The sequence below is a fragment of the Phaenicophaeus curvirostris genome, chromosome Z, assembly GCF_032191515.1.
Source record: "Phaenicophaeus curvirostris isolate KB17595 chromosome Z, BPBGC_Pcur_1.0, whole genome shotgun sequence".
Lineage (NCBI taxonomy): Eukaryota > Metazoa > Chordata > Aves > Cuculiformes > Cuculidae > Phaenicophaeus > Phaenicophaeus curvirostris.
This window is the reverse complement of record NC_091431.1, coordinates 46,468,295-46,494,708: the sequence shown is the minus strand read 5'-3', so window position 1 is coordinate 46,494,708 and position 26,414 is coordinate 46,468,295. Positions and strand designations below refer to the sequence as shown.

General features: G+C 40.9%; 1 protein-coding gene across 2 annotated transcripts in view; it reads left to right on the top strand.

Moving 5' to 3' along the window:
* Positions 1-542: 542 nt before the first annotated feature.
* Positions 543-26,414, top strand: part of JAK2 (Janus kinase 2) — a 215,932-nt gene continuing 190,060 nt past the window's right edge. Inside the window, exon 1 of one of the 2 annotated variants that reach the window (XM_069881242.1) lies at positions 543-617. The gene's annotated coding sequence lies outside the window, so the exon portion shown is untranslated. The remainder of the gene's footprint in view (positions 618-26,414) is intronic. The other variant, XM_069881241.1, reaches the window with a different exon arrangement.

Below are 26,414 nucleotides of genomic sequence, written 5' to 3'. Positions count from 1 at the left end.
ACGCGGCGGGCGGGGCGCGCCTCGGGAGCGCTCGGGTCGCCTCGGCTCGGGAGCACTCGGGAGCGTTCGGGTCGGCTCGGATTGGAAGCGCTCGGCTGCGCTCGGGTCGGGTCGGTTCGGGAGCACTCGGCTGCGCTCGGCTGGGCTCGGGAGCGCTCGTCTGCGCTCGGCTCGTCTCGTCTCGTCTCGGCTGGGTCCGGTCCGCCCGCCGCGCCCCCGGGGCCGTGCATGGGGCGAGCCGCGCGCCGCCGCGGGGTGAGTGCGGGACCCCGCCGGGCCGCCTGCGGGAAAACTTCCTGGGGAGCCGCGGCGGCGCCGCCGGGAGGAGGGCGGGTGGGAATCGCCTCGCTGGGGAAGGAGGCGAGCGGGCGAGGAGGCTCTCAAGGATCTGCCTGGAGCCTGGGTGGGGAGGTGTTCCCCGGGACTGGGCTACGACCCCGGGGAATTTCCTTTGTTTTCACGAGGGAAATATTTATCTATCTATCTATCTATTTATTTATTTATTTACTTATTTTTAGGAAAGAATTGCGGATAAAACTTGTTCAGAATTTTTTTCTGCAGAACCCGAGAGGCTCCGTCTTCGGATCCCCCCTGGTCGCCGTCCCCGCCCGTGACAGGTGAGAAAACGGCGCCGGATTATTCGTGATCGATTTGTCGCCGGGGACAGACCGTGTTGTGCCTTTCGGCCGTCGGGCACTATTCGGAGGATTGTCGTGTCTACTTACGGTTTCGAGTGTGGGGGTTTTTGCGTTTGAGATTCGTTGTTTGACGGTGTTTCTGGCGTCTTGACACCGCGCGGCTTTCCAGTTTATCATCCACTTTTCCGCTGGTTCTGTTGTCAGTCAGATGTGTGTGGGAGATATGTCAGGATATACGTCAGATACTTGTGGGTTAACAGAGAGAGAAGTATTTCTAAAGTTTGTATTTCATGGAAAAATAAACCGAAAGGAGATGGCAGAGGGTTCATGTGTGCTGTTAAACAGGCTGGTTTGGATCAGTTCTCTGGATTAACTTTTTTTTTATTATTATTTCCCTTCTGGGTGGTGTTCCTAGTAGTCAATATGGGAGTAATATGTTGTGGTGTTCCTTGGGCATGCCCGTGATCTTCCCTGGTTATGGTTGGTGACAGTAATTTGAGGATTCAATAGGAACACAGTAGCCATCATTGTCTTGTGCTCCATGCGAATGACTTCCAAGTGACTTCAGTGGTGTAAATGAAGAATATTCTAGTGAAAACCCGCAGTATTATAATATAAAACGGTACGGATTTTGAGCAGTGGTGTGCTTTCCAGAGGAGCCTTAAATCCGAGCTATTTATGGAGTTTTCGGTTTTTGTTTAAGTGCCAGTGCCACAGGGAAGTAGTGTTCTCTGCTGGGAGGGGAAGTGTAATGAGAAAGTAGTTTACAGAATGCAGAAAATGGTTCAACGTTCTTGTTGGTCAAATCAGATTGACTGGAACTGCGGAATGGAAAATGAAAGGAGGCTGGTGCTGCTTCTCACCTGTAGCTGTCAAGACCGATGACTAGCCTAGTAAAAACAAAGTTGAAAACTCTGTAGAATAAACATTTCCAGGCTCTGTGAAGTTAATGTTATGCATGGCCACAAAATACCCCCAAAGTGAATGTCTCTGCCATTTTATGCTAGCAGTGGCATTTTCTTGCTGAAGCAGTAAGAAAAGCAGTTAACTGAGCAGGATCCTGATTTTTGCCATTGGTCAGTGTCTTAGTGATGGGGCGTTTTTACCTATGACCTTACGTAAACAAGAAGCTAAGTGGTGCTGTTTGTAGTTACTAGCATCTCAGCAGGAAGAACCTTAAGAGGGAAATAAACAAGGTTCAGACGTATAGTAATATTAAACAAATGTATGAATTAAATGGTATTAGTTATGACTAAAAGGGAGCTACTATCCGAAGGTGCAAAACTTACATTGAAAAGCAAAATAACATAATCAAACATGTAGTAATTAAAAACAAAAAATAGTTTAGTGGTGTTTTGAAAAAACCTACTGATGTGGAAGAAGGCAACCAAAACCTTATGGCTTTTTTATAAAAATACCTGGAGCTTTGAGTAGGATGTTGAAATAGATAGCCTCCTGAGATGCCTTTCAACTGAAATTATCCTATCTTACTGCTAACGTGGTATTATAGGCCAGCATGTCTATTGTAGCACCTCCTCTTCTTGTTACCTAGGCTTGTATCCAAATATTAACACAGTTATTAGGCAATACATAGCTATTATTTTTTTTTTCATTTCACTTATTAGAGCTGCTGTTGCAAAGGCTCTGACCCTGACTGTGCACTGATTTCAGTGGGATCCATATTAATTCATTTGTCCACCCACAGGGTTCTCAGCTTGAGCCCAGTGACTAATATGAGTAAGAGTAGCAAGATCTGAGTCAACATTTGAGCTCAGGCTTGCATTTGTATTTCTCTAACTTGTTTCAGATGTGATTTCTCTGTCAGAAGGTAAAGGAGGAGCTTTCTTGAATTTCTGGATCTGAGATTTCGCAAATTATTCCATAAGGTATTTCTGTCTTTATGGAGACTTGAAAAACAAAACAAAAATGTGTTTATACAAAGAAGCTTCTTTATAGTAATTCTGCTGGGAGGACTGTAATTGGTTTTGTTTGACACATACAATGGGGTGCTTACTGCAGGGTGCTGTGTTGATCTAGAGAGTACAGTTTATCTCTTACTTAAATGGGTTATACGCCTCACAATACAGTGAGAGCTACAAGGTACAAATCTCACTGTCAGCCGCAGCCTGTGAGATGCTGGAAAAAAAAGGTGCTGCCTCACTCCAGTACTAAGCTCTCTGCATTATGCAGTACAGAATGGAGAGAGATCTGATTTACATGGGCAAAGATATAATCCCCTTGTGTTGTCATGGGTATTGAGGTACAGCTGATTTGACCTTTAAAAGTAATTCCTAGCTTGCTTTCTGCCCTGGTGGGATGTAATAGAAAGCAGCTTTCTGTGGAGGAAAATCTAAGTACTCCTTGAGTAGGTAAGTAGAATGACTTGTCTGAAAGATAATTGTCCATCTCATTTTGATTATGTGGTCACTGCATCACACAGTCAAATATGAATATGTAGCCAACTATTGATTTAAAACCAATGAAGCGTTGTCCTTTCATGGTTTCTCTCTGCCTCTATGGCTTTGTCAGTGATTTCCACAGTAGTATTATACAGTTCCTTTTGTTGTTAGTAGATTGCTTTTTAATCATGATTGATCAATTTCCTTGTATTAGAAGAGGTCTTAGCTCTTGATGTTTTGATTTCCATACTGCTATTCCTTCTTCTGGGCTTTCTTCTGTTTTTTGTTTGTTTGTTTTCTAGGATCAATAGTATTTGTCCATAACTCAGATAAATCTATGAATTAATTCTGGCTTTTTGTGTCCTCCGTGATGTCACATATGACAGTATTTCAGGTGATATGAGAATATCTCATTCTTTGTTCTTGGAACACTCTGGTTCTTGTCTTGCAGGTGCCTATGTTCAGAGATTCTGTTGAGCTGCACGTCCTGTTGCATGGTTATTTTGTTCATCTGCTTACATTTGGCTTAAAATTCAGTGCCATGTGGGAATAGCTTCAGGTTCTTCTTTCAGGAGTTTGTTAGTTTGATTTTGTTGACATCGGATGATATCTGTCTTCTGTTTTTTCGTTTGGCTAGCTCTATATTTTGATCCTGCTCAAGTCTCATGTTAACTGGTTATCACCAGAGTTGGTTTTAGCTTCCCGTTCAATACATACTAGAAAGCTGAAAAATTTATTCAAAGCCCGGCCTAGGAAACAGAGCTGACCATTCTATGCACTTACTGAACTGAAGGTTGATTTCTTAGGTTGGGACACTGAAAATGCTTACGTGCTTGCAAAAATCATCTATAGTGTGGTATGTCTTTGCTCTATTATGCATCCCCATGTAGAATTTTTTCTGATACTTACTTTAGTTCTTGAACTCTATTAATAGTTTGTGATGTGAAATTTTTTACTGACAGCTTAGTGGAGCTATCTTTGCTGATGTTCCCTTCATTATTTTGCTTATGTGCTCGAGCAGTTGCATTAGATTTCAGGGTTCAAGAAAGTCTTTCCCAAGTATTTTAAGTAAATTAATACGCAATATCTGTTCAAAGTGATGTGATTAAAGTTACTTGCATGTATAGTTAAGAATTAAAAAAGGTTTCTTTATGTGGCTCTGTTGGTCTCAATGATGTTTTTTTTCCTAGCCATTAATAAGAATAGTTATCAAATCAGTGGAAATCAGTTGTGCTGTAGCATGGGTTTTCAGTACCGTGAGATATTTTTAAAATAAGAAAACCTTTGACTTTTAAATGTCTGATCTTGCTACATATAAATATACAGCAAATTTTGTACCTGTATTTCTAAAACGATTTTTAGAGGTCTCAGTTGTTCAAGTGCTTTTAGATTGGGAGCCCTGTTAACGTCAACATGGAGTTACGGGATTGCTTGCATGGATTCAGTTGTAGAGATAGGGCCACAGGTGGTGTCTGGGTCTTGCTGAATATACTAGGTAAAACTTGGCTACAAGACTAGCACAAGAGGATTTGAGGACAAAGGCTATTGGATAACAACCATTAATTCTTAATAAAAGAGGGAGTTTTGTGAGTTAAAAAGGTGCTTTGGCAACTTATTAAGATAGTCAAATAGTGTAGGAGGCTTTGAAGTTACAAAGACAAAAGCCTTGTAAAAACACAGCTTTCAAGTCAGGGTTTGTTGGGGGATAATCAGGAAAGAAAATACTAAATCTGTTGATATCTGGTATGGCTGGTGCACTGTGTGCTGCAGTAGGCAGTGTAATCCAGAAGAAATCCTCACTCTTGCAGCATTTCTCAGTTGTGGGGAATTCTGACATTCTTTAATGTTTGGTGCTGGTTCTGTAGCAATACTGCATTACATTTCTTCCTAAGTTAAGTATAGTAAGTTTGCAAAGAACAGCAATCCCCAGCTCTCTTATACTTCACTCTGAAGCAAAGGTGCAAAAGGTTGCCAAAATGCAAAGGGGACATAACACTGCTTACATGTTTGTTGCATCCCATCCTTATGAAGGAGTGCTTCTGTGTGCTGGGAAATCAGCAGTTGGGGCCAAATAGCAACTGATCTGAATGAGACTGCACCCACTTGGGTACATGCTAAATCAAAAACATTCTTATGCCAGTCCTGTAGCCTGTGAAGGCAAGAAGGCAAAACGTTACCATCAGAAACCTGAGAAGTAAAAGGAGTCAAATTAAGTGAAACCGTTAAAACACTTCCCGTATTGCTGAAGGAGTCAAAATTGGACACAAAGACAAACTGTTTCCATTTTATAGGTTTCATGAAGACTGCCAAGAGGATTGGTGGACTTAAAAGTTTGCATGTTTTTCAACTTTACCATCAGACTGCTAAAGAGATTTACTCTCACTATGGAATGTACCTCACGTGGAGAGAACCACTTCTTGTCCAGACTGATTTTAGAAATTATAACTGACATTTTCGGATCATATTCATTACACTATTTTGCTGTACTTCGCAGCACTGGCAGTGCAGGTTCTCTCCTTGGATTCTATTTTGAACACCATAAATTTTACTTTAATATGGAATTATAGTTATGTAATAATATGTACATAGAAATGTCTTTGGTATTTATTGTCTTGTAAAGTCAAATCTGAACCAGTTCTACTATGTTGTACTCTTTAGAGTCTCAGATTAGTTGTGTGAGATTTAAATGCCCACTTCTGTGTATTAATATACAGTTGTTAAGCAACAGATGTATTTTTATTATGTTGACAAATGCTCTGCCTTTCATATTTTTCAGATTTCTCCACAGAGTAAAACACTGACACTTTTCTGGATTTTTTATATTTTGATACCTTGAGGTTTTGCTCTTTGGAGCAGGACAGGAGAATTCCTAATGCTGAGTAAAATGAGTGGCAAGCCAAGCAGAGTAGAAGTTTTGGCTCTTCCATCAGGAATTAGAAACTATGTGGTCCCAGAGATCTAGGAGTAAGGTAGAGGTGGTGGTTTCATATGTGCTTTATGTGTCCTCTTAAACTGTCTGTGGTGAGCAAGATGTTTTTTCCTTATCCTTTCCCAAGGAATTGGCTTCTCTCTATTTTGCAAACACAACAGCTCTGCGTAAAGCTGTCCTGTAAACTGTACCACAACTGTGTACTAAGTAAAAATAAGGTTGGTTTTTTTTTTTCCTCTTTTGGAGCAAGGTGCAGGAGGGAAGGGGAATGGGTGGCAGGATAACTTCTTAAGCGGGCTTGCAGTGCCAGGGAAAGTGTTGTGTAACCACATCCTGGATAACCCAAAAGATGGGCTGAGCTACAAAAGAAATTTTAGGTTCCCTGTGGAATCTGAGGACATGGGATTGCACAAGGCCCAGATCCTCAGCTGTGGGCAATAAAGCTTGTGTCAGTCTGACAGCTGGCTCCCAAAAGGGTGAGACTTTGGAACTATTCTAACAACTGTGTAAATAGGTGCATGGTTGTCTTTTAATTGCTATGTGCCTGGGTCTTCATAAACCCTTGTAACTGTGCTGTCCATCACGGGGTTTGTGAATAAATATTTCTGGTTGCTTTTATCTTAACCTGGCTTATAAGTTAAAGGTGATTTCAAGGTAGCTGGCTAACATTAGGACATTCAGTTGATGTGGGTATTTTGATCCCTAAAGGTGGAGCCTAGCAAACTAAAGTGATGCTTTGGGCATTGAACTGATGATGGAGTTGCATTGAGTTTCAGTAAGTATTTTGGAAGCTTACTTGCAGAAGTTGAGAAGAAGCACGTTACACTTAAGTTTGTGATAACGGGAATGTAAAACTAGTAGTAGGACTCACAAGCCCTGTGCAAAGAGGGTATAAAAAATGAGCCAGAGTCTTCACTTCTCGTTGTTATGCATTGGCACACCTAAAAGCAGTGTGGTCAAATAGTCTCCACTTTGGCCAGAGTCTCAGTAAACCAGGAGGTTTATTTGGTCGAGGTTAATGAGATTACATCAGTGTAAGTCAGAAATCAATTTGAAGTTATTTCTGCATTATAGGTTTTGTGTGTGTTTTTAGCATACTTGGATGTACCTGAACTAGCTCATGTTTGAGCGACTGGAAGCCGCAGCAGTGCAGATTGCACAGAACCCTGGAAATCTGATGTTAATTTTGCTGTCTGAGCTGGATCAGATATATTAACAGTGTTTAGAAGGATATATTTAGACTGTAACAAATTTAAGCCATACCGTAATTTTCCTGGGCTTTGGTACTTTTCCAGGTCTGTTTTCTAAGAGCTCTGCCACGTGCTTAGGCTGATAGCTTATGAGTATTTTTGCCTGTGCACTCACAAAACTGAGTTATAAGCTAACTTCAAAATGTTTTTACTTTTGTTTTTTTTAAAAAAAGATTGTGGTAATTGTCAGTTTTATGGTGGTTCTGTGAGTTTTGGCAAAATTTTTGAGCTCTTGAACTTCAGGTAAAAATTTTTATGCAAGTTGATAATATGTCACGTCTCTTTTTATCATTTAAGATATTATGCTGTGATTAGAATATTGTGCAAGGTGGTGAAATAGCATTGCTGACAGTCAGACTTTTTAGAAGCAAAGTTGAATTTTGTCATTACCTGATATTACAGCAAGTTAACCACATCATATAAACACTAGAAGGCATTTTGTTTCTTATTCCTGCAGTAGCCTCACATACTGCTCTGCCAACTTCTGTGAAATATCTTTGAGCAGGTTTCTATTTGGGTTCCTTGAGCCTGTTTCTGGACATACAGAAAAGCTGCAATTTTAAACAGTGTGTTGGGCACTTAGTTCTTCATGTTAATCTGTCAAACTACTTTTCTCCTCACACATCAGAAGTCTGTCTTGTCTGAGAAACCAGTCACTGTTTCGACTTGCCACAGTGCAGCTGAAGTATTTCTGACCGAGAATGCCTAAGGCAAAGTGACTTTGAGTGCCCTTTATTACGTTGTTAAAACAATGGGTTAATTGTGCTTGGGTTAAATATACTTTGAGCCAGGAAAAGTGATGATTTCTTCTCATGCCAAAGGGATATGCAGGAGGAAAACGAGAGGGTATCATTGCTGATCTTGGGTGGATTGGCAGTTAATAGAGATGAAAAAGATTTATTTAAACTACTGTTTTAAAGAAAACCATTTGGAGGCTATTATTGCAATTCTGCTATTGCCTAAATGTAGCCAAATAATCTAACTTTTGGTTAGAGATACTGTATTCATAGAATCACAGAATAATTTAGCCTGGAGGAGAACTCAGCAGGTTTCTGCTCTGAACACTTGCCAAAACGAGGGTCAGTAGTAAGGGCAAAATGGTTATTGAAGCTGTATCCAACCAGAATATCCAATCCAATCCAGGGCTGTCCTCTGGATGAGAAACTTTCTCCCTGTATCCTCTCTGAACCTCTTGTGTTTCAGCTCATACTTCTTGTCTTGTCAAGAGCCTGGCTCTGTCTTCTGAATGACTGCCTTGGTGTTACTGGTGGCTGCTGTTAGGTTTCCCTGAAGTGTTCTCTTGTCCAGGTGGAACAGCCCCTTCACCCCATCTGTCCTCACAGAGTCAGTACTGTAGTCCCCAGCTATGCTGGTGGCCTCTGCTATGAACTTGTTCCTGTCTGTCAGTATTTTTTTTTTCTGTATTGGGTGAATGGGATAGAGCCTGGGTACAGAATTTTAAATTCAAATATGATCTGCGTATTGGCAAAGTTCTAAAGAAATGCCAAGACAGTAGGTGGTCGGAGACTTTTCAACAACCAAACTGGGAACACTTTTGTCTCCTAGTTTATGTACAAAAATAGCCATAAGATGATGAGACGCATTGGTTTTAAACCCTTGAAGGACATTGTGACCAGAAACTGTCTGTTCAGTTCATATAATTACAGTGCTTCCCTTCTTTAATGAAGCTCAGTTTCAAATGTGAAAGGTGTTCTGATAAATGTTTGCTTATGCAGCGTTTCTTTAGAAATATTTTATTTAATAATGTCAACTGCAGATTTTTTCTTGAGTTTTGTATATGTTTTCATTCCATTTAAATTTTCTAAATGGAGCATACTAGAACTAAGTTGGAAATTACTGTTTTGAAAACCATAGCCAATGGGCTTCCTAGCATAGTGTAAGGAATTAAAATTCAAAATCTAAATAGAACACATTAAGTTGTATCACTTCTTACATAAAAATGCAAAATAACGTGTCTTGTTTAGTTAAAAAAAAATAGTACAAAGAACGACTTAACTGCCTCAATGATTAAATGTGCAGAAAACCAGCTGAAAAATAAACATGCAAAATAAGTGAATTATATCAAATGTTCTCCTCAATTTCAATCTATCTTAAAGAAGCTATTTTAAATTAATTTGAATAAATCAGTCTGTCTGCCCTCCAGATTGCTGAGTACTTAACTGCGGTACTCAGTAATAGTTTATATGCATGCGATACTTACATTTATATTTTCTTGCTCTGTTTCTTTTTTTCGTTTTTTATTTTTTGTTTGTTTTTTTAAATACCCTTTGGTTCTGTAAGATTCGTGGACTGTTAAACTGAAACTTTTGAAGTATTTTTGGAGGCCTTGTGTTTTTGTCCAAACATTAAACTTCAACCAGTTGAGACCAATGCATTCTGTTTTGCTGGAATGTGTTCTGGAGCTAGTTACAAGGGTGTAATGGTGGGATTTGGTTCTTTTATCAAGCTGGATTCTTGAGTGCAAGTTCAGAAGTCAAGTTAGCTTTAGTATTTGGCCTTCTTAACTGTTGCACTGTAACCTTTCCACTTACTAATAGAGTTAATTGTGTAATGTAAATTCCTTCCCTTGAGGAATATAGATGTGTGATGAATCTGTGTGCCATTTTTTTGCGTCATTTAGTGGTATCTGAATTTGTTTAACAAGAGGTTGCACTATTGGTATTATTTATGCCTAAAATTCTTTATATTTCTTACTGAAATTTACTCTTTATTTGAGAAATTAATTGTATGCATGGTTAAAATGCTTGTCCTCTTATTCCACTTTTTTGTTTATATTGCTTTTTGAATTTCATGTTGCTGCCTCTATTATCAAATTAAGTTGAGCTAAAATATTAGGTGGTTTTCTTAATTATTTAACATTAGTTCAGAAGGAAAAAGAAGAAATTTTAAGAAATTCCAAATTGTTAAGCAAAACATCTTTGTCATGGTTATTTTCCTCTGTTTAAGAGATATATCTGTTTAGAAGCAGTAAGCATGTATGTGTTACCTTTATGATTTTATTAGTTGAAACTACCTTTACTTTTTGCTGATTCAAATGCAGATACAAATTCTCATATAATGGTAATATGTTACAATCCGTTACAGTGGATTTAGAATACTTATCTATTGTTTGGTGCAGTATCTTTCTCATCTTGACACGATTTCCAGCTAATGACTTCAGAGAAAGAAACAAAGCAAGCAGAACTGATGGACATCCTTTTGCTCTCAGGGTAGTAAGGTTGGAAATCATCCCTGATAACACATTAATATGTAGAAAGAGAAACTAAGGCTACAAGAACAATTTAAAAGTCTCTCTGGCAAAAACACACAAAATGCAGCTACAATGTTACATAGACTTGGTAGACTCATTTGGTAAACTTATAGAGCAGATGGTAGGGGAAAAAAAACTTTTAAAAAATAGTAAAAGTGGACTTACTGTACCACACATTGGAACTATTTTGAACCTACAAATAAAAAAGACAGCGTCAGTTACAGACACTATGGATACGGCATAATATATCCTTACTGCTTCTGAATGGTTATATTTCCTCTGCTCTAAGAAATGGAGTTCTCTTCTTTTCCTGCAACAGTAAAAATATGGTGGCTTTCCTTCATAGTAGTGAAGCAGGAGGTGACTTTACAGATAGAAGCAGGAACTCAATAGGATTCTGGGCACAAAATGGCTTAAAGTAAGGAGTGAGCAAATACGTAAACAGCTTTGTCTCTTCATCCCTACAGATGCCTCTCTGTTCTTGACCTTCTTGTGATCTGTTTTCTCTTCCTTTTCAGAAGCTTTTCTATCACATTCAGTCACATCTCTCCTATTGTGGTTTTGTTGCTTTCTCACATTTTTTCCTGTCATCTCATGAATAAAAGGACCATTAGCTGTGCTGTCCTTCTGAGTCCAGTAGATTTTAAGATCACTTTCTGATCTTGATAGTGGTCAAGGTCTGACCAACTTGAAACCAAACTTCAGGGCCCAAATCAAGCCAAGTATTCGGTCTTTGAGTTTAAATTGATGAAAACAGCCTTTTGTCTTTCTGGATCCGTTGTCCTCCTCAGATTTGCTAGCGCAAAGTCCCCAGTCAAGTTTTGAGCATCTCTGTATTGGAAAACGAGAAGGAAATAAAATAACCAAAAATGCACATTACATAAAAGAAATGTTAAGATCAGAAACTATATGATGAATATACTTCTATTTGCAAGCTGGGCTAAATGATATTGAAATGATGTGGGAGGTTGGAAAATTGATTTTCAGTTGGAGGAGAACTGTTGCTGGCTTTGAAGAGGAAATTAGTTTTGATTTGTTAGCGGAAGAAATATACTGCTTGTGAAAAACAGGTTATGGGAAGGCTTGGTTCTGTTGGCCTCATTGGGCAAGGGTGTGGCATTCTGATTGGAATGTGTTTTGAAGTGTGTGGAATGAGAAGAATCAATATTTGTCTGGAAGGAGAAGAGAATGCGAAGGTGGCTTGGCAGTAGATAGGATGGGAACTCATGTTTAGTTGGAAATACAGGGATAATGGGAGGAGTCAAAATGTATTATGAATGGGGGTGTGTGTGAAATGAATGATGGAGACGGGTGAAAAAAGTACAAGAAAATGTGGGTAGATGAGTGGTTCTGTACTGGAAATGCAGACTGTGTGCGTATTTATATGTGTCTTTTTAACCTTAACTCTTAATGTACATGTTCAATTATGCCAGCAGATAGAGTTGTTGGAATGTAGTGTGTAATTTCAAATTTTAGTGAGGCTGATGTGTTAAGAATGGACAAGTCCATTATTGTGATAAAGATTGGAAATTTCATTTCATAACCTTAGTGCAGACAATTAATGTAGAAAAAGATTCATGCTGGGTAGGCTTTTGGGGCTGCTCTTCGTGCTATATTCAAGTGTCTTGCTCAGTTTTGATTTACCATGGTTGAAGGCCAGACACTCTGGCTGTATGTGAGCATTAAAGAATTCATAATTCGGATTAAAGTTATCTCTAAAATAAGCTAGATTTATTTTTTCTTCAGCAAATTGGTTTTGAAATCCAATGGGGTTTCCCCGCACAGGTTAACTCAGCAGCCTGCTTGAGTTGGTGTGTCCAAACACCATTCACCTGCAAACTGTATGATTGGGGTTACAAGAGATGGGGAATGGCAGCAAGTTCCTGCCAGACGAAGGAAACCTGCTCCCCTCACCCAGACAGCAAAACCCCAGATGCCCCTGGTGAACAAGTACCAGGTGCTGCAGGTGGAATCCAACCCTGAGGATGAGGATGATGGCTCCCACAGCCTAGAATCCTTCCCTAGGCCACACCATCCTCAGAAAGAGATAAAAACATCCTCCATTAAGAAGATGAGGGTGATTGTTGTAGGGGACTCCCTCCTAAAAGGAACAGAGGGACCCATTTGCAGACCGGACCCGCTCCACAGAGAGGTCTGCTGCTTACCGGGGGCATCAGTGAAGGAGGTAGCTAGAAAACTTCCTTCCCTGGTCCACGAGACAGACTACTGTCCTCTGATAGTAGTCCAAACTGGTAACAATGGTTTAGCAAACAAAAAGGCCAAAGCCATCAAGAATGACTTCAGGGCCATTGGGAAAATGATGGAGGGCTCTGGGGCACAAATAGTATTCTGCCCCATCCCAAGGCTAAATAGAGAGGAGCTGGAAGTCAGGAAGAAGAATTCGATTAATGCCTGGCTCCGAGCCTCGTGTGAGGAGAGGGACTTTGACTTCTTTGGTCATGAGGTGGCTCACGCACCCCCAGGCTTTGTTACGAAGGATGGGACACGTATGTCTCCTAGGGGGACTAAAGCCCTTGCTAAAAACCTAGCTAAGCTCATAAACCGAGCTTTAAACTAGATGTGAAGGGGGAGGGGGTTGAGCCCAGGCTAGACAGGAACAAGCCTGGACGTGGGGAATTGGTGATTCGGAGAGGGTGTGCTGGTGAGGACCACCAGTACCTCACCACACAGAAAGTGGGGGAGAACACACCTGGGGGTGCTAAGGGAGATACGGGCACTCTGGAGCTAGCTACTCCAGTTACCAGGCAATTGGGAATGAACTCTGTTCCCTCTAAGAGGGCTGAAGGCTCAGCAGCTCAGCTGAAGTGCATTTACACCAATGCATGCAGCATGGGGAATAAGAAGGAAGAGCTGGAAGCTGTTGTAGGGCAACGAACTTATGATGTTGTTTCCATCACGGAAACGTGGTGGGACAACTCGTATAAGTGGAGTGCAGCTGTGGTGGGGTACAAACTCTTCAGGCGGGATAGGAAGGGCAGGAGAGGAGGCGGGGTATCCCTCTTTGTAAGGGAGGACTTGGACACCGCTGAGATGGATTGTGGCGATGAGGAGATTGAGTGCCTGTGGGTGAAAATCAGAGGAGCCCACCAGAAGGTAGATTTTGTGATGGAAGTCTGTTACAGACCACCCAGCCAAGGAGAAGCAGCTGATGAGCTCTTCTATAAACAGCTGGGGTTAATCTCTAGATCAATGCCTCTCGTTCTTGTGGGAGACTTCAGTCTTCCTGATATCTGCTGGAAGTACAATAGAGCAGAAAGGAAGCAGTCTAGGAGGTTCCTGGAGTGCATGGAAGACAACTTCCTTGCACAGCTGGTGAATGAACCAACAAGGGAGAGTGCCCTCCTGGACCTGCTGTTTGTGAACAGAGAAGGCCTTGTGGGGGATGTGCAGTAGGTGGACGCCTAGGACAAAGTGATCATGAGATGATAGGGTTTTCAGTTCTAGGTGAAGGGAAGAGGGTGGTTAGCAGGACAGTAGCATTAAATTTCCAGAGGGCAGACTTTGAACTCTTCAGAAGGCTGCTTGGCAAAGTCTCATGGGAGACAGTACTTCAGGGCAAGGGAGTCCATGAGGGCTGGGAGCTCTTCAAAAAGGAAATGCTAGCAGCTCAGGAGAAAGCCATCCCCATGTTCCGGAAAAAAAGCCGGCAAGGGAGAAAGCCAGCTTGGTTGAACAGAGAGATCTTGAGTGATATCAAGAAGAAGAGAAATGTTTATGGGCTCTGGAAGAGGGGACAGGCCTCTTGGGTGGACTACAGGAGGGAAGTGAGATTGTGTAGAGAAAAAATCAGAAGGGCTAAGGCTCAGCTAGAAATCAGATTGGCCAAGTCTGTGAAAGATAACAAAAAATCCTTCTATAAATATATAAATAATAAAAGGAGGACTAGGGAGACCATACAGTCCCTATTGGATGCAGAAGGAACAACAGTGACAGGGGATGAGGAAAAGGCTGAGGTGCTTAATGCCTTCTTTGCCTCAGTCTTTACTTGTAAAGAAAGTTATTCCCTCTGTGTACAAACCCAGGAGCTAGAGGAGCAAAATGAGGCTCCCAGGATCCAAGAGGAGGTGGTCAGAGACTTGCTTGCCCAACTAGACACCCACAGGTCTATGGGGCCAGATGTGATTCATCCAAGGGTATTGAAGGAGCTGGTGGATGTGCTGGCCAAACCCCTTTCCATCACCTTCCAACAGTCCTGGCTGACTGGGGAAGTTCCACTGGACTGGAGGCTGGCTGACGTTGTGCCCATCTACAAGAAGGGTCGCAGGGAGGATCCAGGGAACTACAGGCCTGTCAGTCTGACCTCAGTGCCAGGGAAAGTCATGGAGCAGGTGATCTTGAGTGCTATCATGAAGCACATGCAATAGAACCGGGTGATCAGGCCCAGTCAACATGGGTTCATAAAAGGCAGGTCTCGCCAAACTAAAGTGATTGCCTTCTATGACAAAGTGACTCGGTCTGCTGGATGAGGGAAAGGCTGTGGACGTGGTCTTCCTGGACTTCAGTAAAGCCTTTGACACAGTTTCTCACAGCATTCTGCTTCGGAAACTGTCAGCCTCTGGCCTGGACAGGCGCACACTCTCCTGGGTGGAAAACTGGTTGGATGGCCGGGCCCAGAGAGTGGTGGGAAATGGTGTTAAATCCAGCTGGAGGCCAGTGACAAGTAGGGTTCCCAAGGGTTCAGCGCTGGGTCCAGCCCTGTTCAATGTCTTTATCAATGACTTGGATGAAGGCATCGAGTGCACCCTTAGCAAGTTTGCAGACGACACTAAGCTGGGTGGAAGTGTCGATCTGCTGGAGGGTAGGGAGGCTCTGCAAGGGGATCTGAACAGCCTGGACCGCTGGGCAGAGTCAAATGGCATAAGTTTTAACAAGGCCAGGTCCGGCACTTGGGGCACAACAACCCTGTGTAGTGCTACAGGCTAGAAGTCTGTCTAGAAAGCTGCCTTGGGGAGAAGGGCCTGGGGGTGTCAGTTGACAGCGACTGAACATGAGCCAGCAGTGTGCCCAGGTGGCCAAGAAGGCCAATGGCATCTTGGCTTGTCAGAAACGGTGTGACCAGCAGGTCCAGGGAGGTTATTCTCCCTCTGTACTCAGCACTGGTGAGACCGCCCCTCGAATCCTGTGTTCAGTTCTGGGCCCCACACCATAAGAAGGATGTTGAGGCTCTGGAGCGAGTCCAGAGAAGAGCAACAAAGCTGGTGAAGGGGCTGGAGAACAGGCCTTATGAGGAACGGCTGAGAGAGCTGGGGTTGTTTAGCCTGGAGAAGGGGAGGCTGAGGGGAGACCTCATTGCTCTCTAGAACTCCCTGAAAGGAGGTTGTAGAGAGGAGGGTGCTGGCCTCTTCTCCCTAGTGACAGGGGACAGGACAAGGGGGAATGGCCTCAAGCTCCGCCAGGGGTGATTTAGGCTGGACGTTAGGAAAAAATTCTTCACAGAGAGGGTCATTGGGCACTGGCAGACGCTGCCCAGGGAGGTGGTTGATTCACCTTCCCTGGAGGTGTTTAAGGCAGGGGTGGACGAGGTGCTAAGGGGCATGGTGTAGTGTTTGATAGGAATGGTTGGACTCGGTGATCCGGTGGGTCTCTTCCAACCTGGTTGTTCTATGATTCTATGATTCTGTGAAATACTGCACCTAAAACATGTGCGTGTGCATGTTCCTTATTATTTTTCACTAATAGCTTTTTAGTTTCTTAAAAGCAGAGTGACCAGAAATACATATTTTGTATTGTTTTCCTTTCCTTATTTAGGCCATTTGGTGGAATAAAACAGCAGTTTAACAAACCTTTTTGGTTTATCACATCTCTGTTTTACTGCCACAAATGGTATACAGTATTAGTTTTGCAATTGTAATTAGTGATTTTTTTTCGTGTTTGTTTCTACGTGCTTTTATTTCATTTTCTTATATCTGTGTAATGGGTGAGATCCTTATGAAAATATAATGAAAATATTAGATCACAGGACAAGCAGTGGGCCGTGAATTGCTACATTGCTACTGTCTTAAGTTACTGAAACAATTTTATACTCAAATGCATAATTGCACATGCAATGTTTACAGTAAAATGTTACATAATTCTGATGTTTGTTATGAGAGGGAGTCTAGTTTAGTGTAGTTGGGTGCACAAATATAGATTTATCAGTAGTTGAAATTACAACATGCCTCTGGTTTATGGAACATGGAAATTAGGTTTGGTCACGATCAGAAAACATCGCATGCTTTCAAAATGCAATTGCAGCATTGCAAATGTGTCATTACTAGTGCTACTGTTCTACTAGTTTCAAAACATTGAAAAGTGTTCTCGGTGTTTAGCAAGTAGATCATCAAAATGCTTCTGTGGACTACTTCACAAAAAGTCTGGCTTTAGCAAATCTCATTATATGATTACAGCCATTCTTAAAGTGCTAAATGGTGTGTACAAGTAATGAAAGAAATGGCAGGTCAGCCATGGATTACACAGACTGTATGTGGGAGTGTGTTTGTTAATTTGTCTGTCTTTTCAATTTTGCCCTTGTAACCTGGAAATCCTCACTGAGTAGAGAACATCTTGTTTACTGTCAAGACTGTGATGATAATTAGCCTACTTATTTGGAACAAATGCATGATATCTAGACTCAGTAACACAGCATTTGACCTCTTCAGTTGTGTGTTTCTTTCACACAAAAAGCAGAAGAAAACCCCCTCACTAGTAGTGCTAGAACTAATGAAATTAACACTGTAATTTACACTTGACCATGGTTTAGTAGAAATGAAGTAATTTGCAGTGTAGGAGCAAGAAAAAATTGGCGACACTACCCATAGAGTCAGGTTTTCTAGAACCTTTTTCTAGATATATTTTCTACATGTATTTCTAAAGGTTATATGAATTTCTAAGTTAACTTATTTTCCCATCAGGGGTCAATCTGTGAGTGCAGTCTTTTTGTAGATAATCCTGTTTTGTCAATTTCAGTGGTCACCTACATAGCCAGGTCAATAATTTATACTTCTAATGGATTATTTCTAATTACTGACTTGACAGCCGTTACATAAGAATACATTGCAGATTATCAACTCCAAAAGTAACTTGTGTGCTCTTGAGTGATAAGGAAACGGAATACTAGGGAGAGTTAGCTTTTTTGTCTTCTACAGAAAGTAAAAAAAACCCAGACCTCTCAAATGGGTGGAATGGGTTCCTTTGAGGAACCCTGCTGCTAGGAAAGGAAAGAGGAAAGAGGAAATGGTAAATAGAGAATGCCCAAAATAAACGAAGGAAAAGGAATTTAAAGTGGGCAACTTTTATAAAATGCAGAATAGAGCTAGGCTATAGGATAAGGTGGAAAGAACAGAAGAGGCTCTGGGGTTTCTTTTCACCCTCTTTTTTTTTCTCTTTTTTTTTTTTCCTTCTTTTGTCTTTTTGATGGTGAGGAGAGGTTTCTGATGTTTAAAAGGAAGGGACAACATAAAGGCAGAGGGAAACCTGGAAGGCAGTTCAGCTGCCAGCATAATTATAGTACTGTGGGACTGGAGGGTCAGCTTTGAGAAGGGTTTTGAGGCTTTACAGGGCTAGTATAGGCGATATATTTGCATTTGTGCAGTGAAGGGAGACATATTTAGTCACTTGTCTGAGTTGTACTGGAAAAGCCTGTGAAATGAAGGGCCAGTAAAGGGAGTTCTCAGTAGCTGAGCAAAGGCAATACAGAAAGGACTGGTCTGAGAGCAACTGCAGCTCTGGAAAGGCAGTTGAACTACATATAGGACAGCTTTGGGTATGTAAAAGGAGCAAGATGTAATGACATTTCAGCGATTTTGGCTGTGGTGGCAGATACAGTTGCTTCAACAAACAGGTTGTTGGTTTACCAGGATGAAGGCACTGGCACATGAAGCCTTTGGCTGTCAGGCTGTACCTCCTGCGTTAGTGATGTGACAGTAGTTTCTCATCCGGTATGTCAGTTGTTCATAGACATATAAAAGTGGAGTATACAGGAGAACAACAGCACAAATGTTTGCTGTTTTTCTTTGTCTGTAGAGTAGAATTGCTGATAAGGTGAGGTAGGTGGCATTAAGGAGGAGAGGTTTCGCAAGGCTAGGATGAGAAGTTATGTAGAAGCTTAGTGTCACATCATTGTTACCAACACTTCCTACAACAAAGCCTGATAAACCACAGGAACGAGGTCCTTGAGCAGAAAGAACTGAGAAAAGAGAGGGATAAAATAGAAGGGTTAAAAATAAAGAGTACTGGCACTTGCTTCAATGTCAGAAGCCTGGCAGGCAGGTAAGGCCATGCTACTGCAGCTGTTCCTGAAGGGCTGCTCCACAAGATGAGATTTTCAGTGCTGCAAGGATCCTCTGTTGATTGAGTCAAAGGACAACCAAATTGATTGGAGTTTAGTAGCATAGATGGAGAGGGATAGTAGGTTTGTATCCATCGTTGTTTTTTCTATACTGCTGCTGGTGGTGATAAGGGGTGGGTATTAAGCTGACAACATACTTGCCATAGATATACCATAATGTTACAGTAGCTGAAGGAATTCAAAGTAGTGTTTTAGAGATAGATGCAGATGGCTTTGATCAAAGCACTGATTCTGTAATTTGATTGCTTTCAGTACAAAGTAAGGTCCATAAAATGTTAAGAAGGAAAGAACAATCATAATTGCATATGTGAATACGGCCCTTGAAACAGAGGAGTTTCAGGTGCCTTTAAAGAGGATCTGCAGCCGGATCATATTTTTTGTTCTTCTACATTTAAAACTAACGAAACACCTCTATTCAAATGTTCAGTATTAACACTGGAAACATAGCTTCTGATATTTGCCCAATTTAAAATACCCAGCTCTCTGGGGTCTCAAATTGAAAAGTACATTAGATTAACATGCAAAAAGCAAGTCAACAATAAAACATTTTAAACTCCATCTGACTTAGCTGCAGCTTGTTTAATTGGATTGCTAACTTTTTTTTCCCATGAGGATTCAAATAACTATTTCAGTGTTTGGGCTTTCAGTCAAGGCCTTATGAAATCAGTAAGATTAATGTGAATATTTTTTCAATTTTGAGCTATGTAGATGTGATAAACAAAAATACTTGAGTAATATGTGACTCAGCTAGTAGCTGAATAAATCTAAGGAAGTTTTATGTAGCAAGAGTTTATTTTTTAATCATGGTTGATTTATGAGGTATTGCTGAGGTAATTAAAATGTTCTTCTACATAGAAGAGAAGATAGAGCCTTTTGGAGGCAACCAGCAGTACATTTAGAACCCACTGGACTTGTTACTTTGAGAACAGTTCTCTGTAACATGTCCTGTTGTTTATTATTAAAGTGTGTAAGTTCTTGGTATAAATTTAATAAGCTTCCATGTCCCAGATCTTTCTTGCAATGTAAGTTAAGTGTTGGGAAGAGGTGAGGGAAAATTGCCATACGAATTTCCACCTGACTTGAACCTTCTAAAGGTAAGAGAGGGCTATGGGCAGGTGAGCAAAGAGTGGACAGCTTGAAGCAGGTTATAGTGCTTGCGTTTGTTATTGGCAGACCAGATTGCAGAGGTAGCCGAATACTTTATTGTAGTTGTAAAGGGAAGGAAATCCTTTAATCTCCCAACACCTTACAGTCAGGAACGTTTGTTCCTCTCTAAAATGGTTCTGTGAAATTATTTCATTTTCTTGTCAAATTGAGAGTACTTACTTGCTCAGTGATGTAACCATCCCACGACCTGTTGTGGTGAAAAAAAGGGGTTTTGAATCCTCTTCTACCTTCTCGTAGAGTCCAGAGAGGTACTGTGCATTTTCAGGAATCTATGTCTCTGCACTTACATTTTTTTACATCTACAGATTAAATTTGCTTGTCTTTGATGTTATGCGGAGTAAAATAGGACTTTCTGTTGTATAATCTAGCAAAGTGTGTCTTAGAATGCAATGAAACATCCCTTGAGTCTGAGGAAATGGATTGTATCATTGTGAAGTTTGGTCTGCAATGCTTGGGAAAAAAAAAAAATCATGGTAACCCAAAGATACTTTAAAATTGAACCAGTCACTTTGTGTTATTTTTTTCTTGCCTAACAAAGTTCCGACCTAAGAGCAGAATTTTGGGTTACTGTTCACTCTTCCTTGTGCAGGTCTTGCAGTGATGCTGCAGACTTAAGCATGTTACAAGCTCCATTAGCAGGTTCAGTGATTGTGTTGAATATGTACAGTTTCAAAGGTGATGACAAATGTTTATAAGTTATAGTTTTATTCTTGAATTCTTTGCAGTTGTTAAGCATTTTAAAATTTGTAATTTGTCGTCTTCAAGCTGGAATAATTGCAAATAAATGTCACTCCTACAGGGACTATGGAAATATATTCCTATTTTGGGACTCAGCCAGGTGGTGTGTAAAGGGAAAATTGACTCTACCCTTGATGCCCAAGTCCCTTATTAAATGCGTATACTTTTCTTTTAATAGGAAGTATATAAGCAGAATTGAATGAGCATAATATTATTTGTGTATAAAGAAGACATAATCTGATCCATATACTTTGTGATTATAGGATATGCTTACAGTTGGATTATACTGAAAATTTGTATTGAAATAATTCTCTATGCTAGTAGCTATAAATGATAACTACTACTTGTAAGGGCATACTCAGTAGTGGTTTCCTAGGTGTAGCCTGCATTATCCTGGCTATTTAACTTTGCATTTGTATCATGAAAATCTATTTCTTTTGAAAGAACATTTTGTTTGAAAGGGCAGTAATTTTGTCTGTGCTACTCAAGTTCAGTGCTTCTTAATACTAGATCAACATTGGCATGCTGGAATGAGTCCAGTGAAGAACCGCCAAAGATGAATGGGGGTACGGTACATGATGTACAAATGGCTGAGAGAACTTATGTTTCCATTTGAAGAAGAGAAGTCTGAGGAGACATCTGTTGTTTCCAGTGACCCGATGGGAGGCTATAAGGAACATGGGACTGGGGTGTTTTTTTGAAGGTACACGATGTCCGGCTGGGGGACAACAGACACAAGTGAAAACATGGGAAATTTTTGTTAGTTATTAAGGAATTTTTTTTTTTTTTATCAGGAGAGTGGTCAAACACTGGAACAAGCTGTTCAGAGGAGTTGTGAAATATTCATCTTTTCAGATGGTAAAAACCTCACTAGACAGGCTGATACAGGCAGTATACAGCAAATGTAGTTGTATGAAGAGGAAAAACAAAAGGCCAATAATGGTCAAGTTGGCTGGCAGCACTTCAACATCTTTTTAGGTTGGTATTGGTTTTGTTTTTTTGGTTTTTTCGGGTGGGTATCGGAATCTTAAGATGGAAATGGAATGCAAATGCATCACTAGTATGATGGATGCTTTATGGAGAGCATCTGTTGGCAAGAGAAGCAGTATGGAAAAGGCTTATTATTTGAAACAGTAATTGGGACAGCTTTTTGTGTCGGTCTGGTGGGGAATAAATGTGAAATAGAAACTGCCTCTGAAAATTAAAGGTTAGAGCAAGAGGAAAGAATGACCAAGGTCAGAAGATTGAATGGAATTAGTGGAAATGCAAAAATCAAAGGATGAGATTGAACAAGCATGTCAATTTGTGACATCAAGTGGAGGAAAAGTAGTGGATGGTAAAAACAGCAAGAAAGGTATTTTAGTTAAGACCATTTAGCACTTTGTTCCCCCTGGGAAAAATTGGAGCAGGAGGAAACAGAGGCTGGAGAATGAACTCTGAAGTACAAGTTAAACGGCGTGAGGTTCAGTTATGCTGGTGAGAATGTTCTTTTCTGAGTAAAATGGCATTGTTAAAGAAGAATTGTATGTACTGAAAGTTCAGGCTGATCAGTTGTAAGGTGGTCCTCGGCTTGAGTGGAAACAGAAGTTTGTGGAGGTGCTGAAGCAAGGTGAAAGCAGATGTGAGGATGGGCAGGTGGAGGGGGCAAAGAATAGAGGGGTAAATGGAGATTCAATAAGTATGTGAGTATACCAAGTAAAGAACCGAAAGGAAATCAGATAAGAAGTGGTCAGTGCTGATGGAGAGCAGTTGTGGAATGTGTGGCAGTTAGAATTATGGGACTGAAGATTGTAAAGGAGAGGTGTGTTGCCAGAGAGCATTCTGTTGTTTGATGGAGGTCCTTTGGCTGACTGTGAGAATTAATACCTCTTTTGGCTCCATGGAAGATGAAACAAAGACAGGAATGCAACAAAACCTAACCAAGGGTCAGAAGGTGAAGTTTTCAGGGTTGTAAGGAGAGTTAGAGAGACCTGTTTGTTTAGGTATGAGGGCATTGTATTAAGAAATTAAACTAAATGGAAACTGAGGAAGGATGTGTATTACAGTAGGTGCTAGGAGTAGAATGTAAGTTGTTGTATGGAAGCATAAAAATCTCTTCCCTCTACACTAATGAGACCAGCAGAATGTTGATTTGGTTTGTTTGTATTAATAGTTGGAAATTATTGTATTAACAGTTCTGTATAAACATTGGAATTAGAAACATTTAGATGTTCATTGTAGTTGTGGTGTGATTAGGCAATACAAATTATTTTAATGCATTTGCACATTGTCAGATGATGAATTAATTTTTTTGACTTTGTTTCAAGAATGCAGTGAAGATTTTTTTTCTTCTTTTAAAAGATTTTGTATGTTATAACCATGTGATGTATAATCGTGGAAATTTTGTGCTGATCACTCATTTTTCACTCAGAACAGACTTAAGAAAAAGAAATGCAGTGGTGGCTTTCCTCCCTTGTGCACTTTGCCAACTCTTTTTGGTTTCTTTGTTGTTGGTTTGTTGTTTTTTTTTTAAACTTCCCAGCTGCCAGATCTTTCTCCTGCCAAGAAGTTAAAGCTCTTTTATTGTTACATGTTGCTGGTCTTGATCAGTGCCCAAAACGCTGCTGTAGGCTTTTGGCAGTGACATGGGAATGCTGCTGCTGGGAAAAGGATTTCACGTACAAGATAATGCAGTGTTTGAGTAAAATATATAGGGAAATAATAGAGAGTGAAACCCTGAAATAAAGCACCTCTGATGTAGAAAGTCTAACTGCTCTAAAATCAGGAAAGAGGGAAAGGAGTAGAATGTGTGAAGGCAATCTCTGCAAATGATTAAATACCATTCTGTTGTAATCACAGGTAAGAGATTTCTAAAAGTACAGGAGCACAAGGATTATAATAGTTGTACTGTGAAAAACCAGATCAACAAATGAGCAAAATGTAAAGAACGTAAAGATGATTTTGTATTCATTCTGGCTTAAGACCACAGAATTATGGATTGCTTTGGCTTGGAAGGGACCTTTACCGTTCATCTAGTCCAACCCCCAGTGAGGAGCAGGGACATCTTTAACTGGATCACATTGCTCAGATCCCTGACCAACCTCTCCTTGAATATTTCTAGGGACAGGGCCTCTACTACTTCTCTGGGCAACCTGTTCCAGTGTTTTACTACCCTCATTGTAAAAAAAATTGTTCCTTATATCCAGTCTAAATCTACCTTCCCTTAGTTTAAAGCCATTGCTCATTGTCCTGTCACAACAGGCCTCACTAAAGTCGTGTCTCCATCTTTTCTATAGGCCCCCTTTAAGTACTGGAAGGCTTCTGTAAGGTCTCCCTGCAGCCTTCTCTTCTTCAAGCTGGACAACCCCAATGGTGTTTATAAATCTCAAATCACTGTGGAACTATGCTGGTAAAGTACTTTTGTAGGCTTGTCCTATTCCTAAGCTCTTTCCTGGGCACTTGTTCTTGCCACTGTTAGAAGAAGAGTTAGATGTGCCTTTGGTCTGATCTTGTATCCCAGTTCTGAATCAAGTGGACAAGCAATGAAGAAACTGTACTGGGAGAGAATTAACTCCCCAAATCACAATCTCCTGTTATAATTTAGGTACAGAATGAATACAATAAATCGAATTCTTCAGTGGGCAGATGAAAAGTAAAAATTGTCTGAAATCATGAATATGCTGAATGTTGAGGCTGACTGAGGAAAGACTTTTCTACCTTCTGGTCTTAATGGGTGACTCTGAATCACACTCGCAGGATCTGCCAGTAAGCAAAAAGCACATTTAGAGCAGAATATTCAGAAAAGTAAAAGATAACTAAGTATATGGATTAAGACTTGTGTGCATTAAGTAAAAACCACTTCAAAACTGTTATTAGTGTATCTTCATGAAGAGACAGAAGAACATTAGTTGCTGTAGCTGAAGTCTCTAGAGATCTTTCTAAACGGGAGCTGGATTTTGGGTGTCAGAGTGGTTGTTACAGAGCAGTTGGAGAAGGGGCAGTCAATATTTAGGATCATAGAATCATATAATGGTTTGGGTTGGAAGGGACATTAAAGATCGTCTAGTTTCAACCGCCCTGTGATGGGCAGGAACACCTCCTACAAGACCAGGCTGCTCAAGTAGCCTGGCTTTAAACCGGGCCTTAAGCACTTTCAGGGAGGAGGCTGCCACCGCTTCCCTGGGCAACCTGTGCCAGTGCCTCACCACCCTCATTTCTTCCTAATGTCTAGTCTAAATCTTCTTTCTTCCAATTGAAAGCCATTCCCCCTAGTCCTATCACTACATGCCCTTGTAAAAAGTCCCTCCCTAGCTTTCTTGTAGCCCCCTTCAGGTACTGCAAGGCTTCTATAAGGTCTCCCCAGGAGCCTTCTATTCTCCAGGCTGAACAACCCCTACTTTCTTAGCCTGTCCTCTGATCATCTTTGTGGCCCTCCTCTGGACCCATTCCAACAGTTGCATATCCTTCCTATGTTGGGGATTACAGAACTGTACACAGTACTCCAGGAGGGGTCTCATGAGGGCACAAGAGAGGGGGAGAATTGCCTCCCTCAACGTGCTGGCCAAGCTTCTTCTGATGAAGCCCTGGATATGGTTTGCCTTCAGGGCTGTGAGAGCACATTGCCAGCTGATGTCAAGCTTCTCATCAGTTGGCACCCTCAAGTCATTCTCTGCAGGGCAGCGCTCAATCTTGTCATCCCCATCCTGTACTGAAACCATAGATTGCCCTGACCAACGTGTAGGACCTTGCACTTGGCCTCGTTGAACCTCATGAGGTTCACACAGGCCCACTTCTCCAGCCTGTCCAGATCTCTCTGGATGACATCCCATCCTTCCAGAGTGACAACTACATCACTCAGCTTGGTGTCATCTGCAAACTTGCTGAGGGGGCACTCTATCTTATTGTCTGTATCGTCAGTGAAAATATTAAACATCACTGGTCCCAGTACAGATCCCTGCGGACGCTACTTGTCACTGATTTCCATGTGGGCATTGAGCCATTGACCACTACTCTCTGAATGTGACCATCCAACCAATTTCTTATCCACTCAACAGTCCACCCATCAAATCTGTATCTCTCCAATTTAGAGTGAAGGATGTTGTGGGGGACTGTGTCAAAGGATGGTCATATAGCTGAAAGAAAACAAAATGATAGACTAATGAAGAACAGTTTTATGAGTAATGAGTTTGAAGAATTGAGCTTTTCTTTCATTGTTCTTTATTTATCATGGAATGTAGGTCTTCCAGAAATACTTACTGATACGCCTTTGTTCTGGGAGTAAAAGTAGTGTCTTGCTCTGTTAGGATCAAGAGACATTAAATACTAGAGAAAAGGACTCGTTTGGAAGGACATAAATATTAAGGATTCAGCTTTTGAATCCAGAAAGATACCTTTTCTGAGTCTTAAGTAGGAAAAATTAAAGGAACACAGTCAGTCAATGGCTGTAGTGTGAAATGCATGCAGTAAGACAGTTTTTTGGTGATGTGTCTGTCCAAAAAATATAACCCAGTTTTGTAATCTTTGTTGGTAAGTTCACATACCTGAAAATTACAACACCTTAAGCACTAATTAGTTTTTCTTGTACTGTCTATACCAGTAGAGAATATTGGTCTGTTAGAGCATTTGTCAAAAGCTCTCGTATTGCCTGGTATGTCTACAGTAGCCACTGGGCTTCAAGGAGTCAATGTGAGCAACAT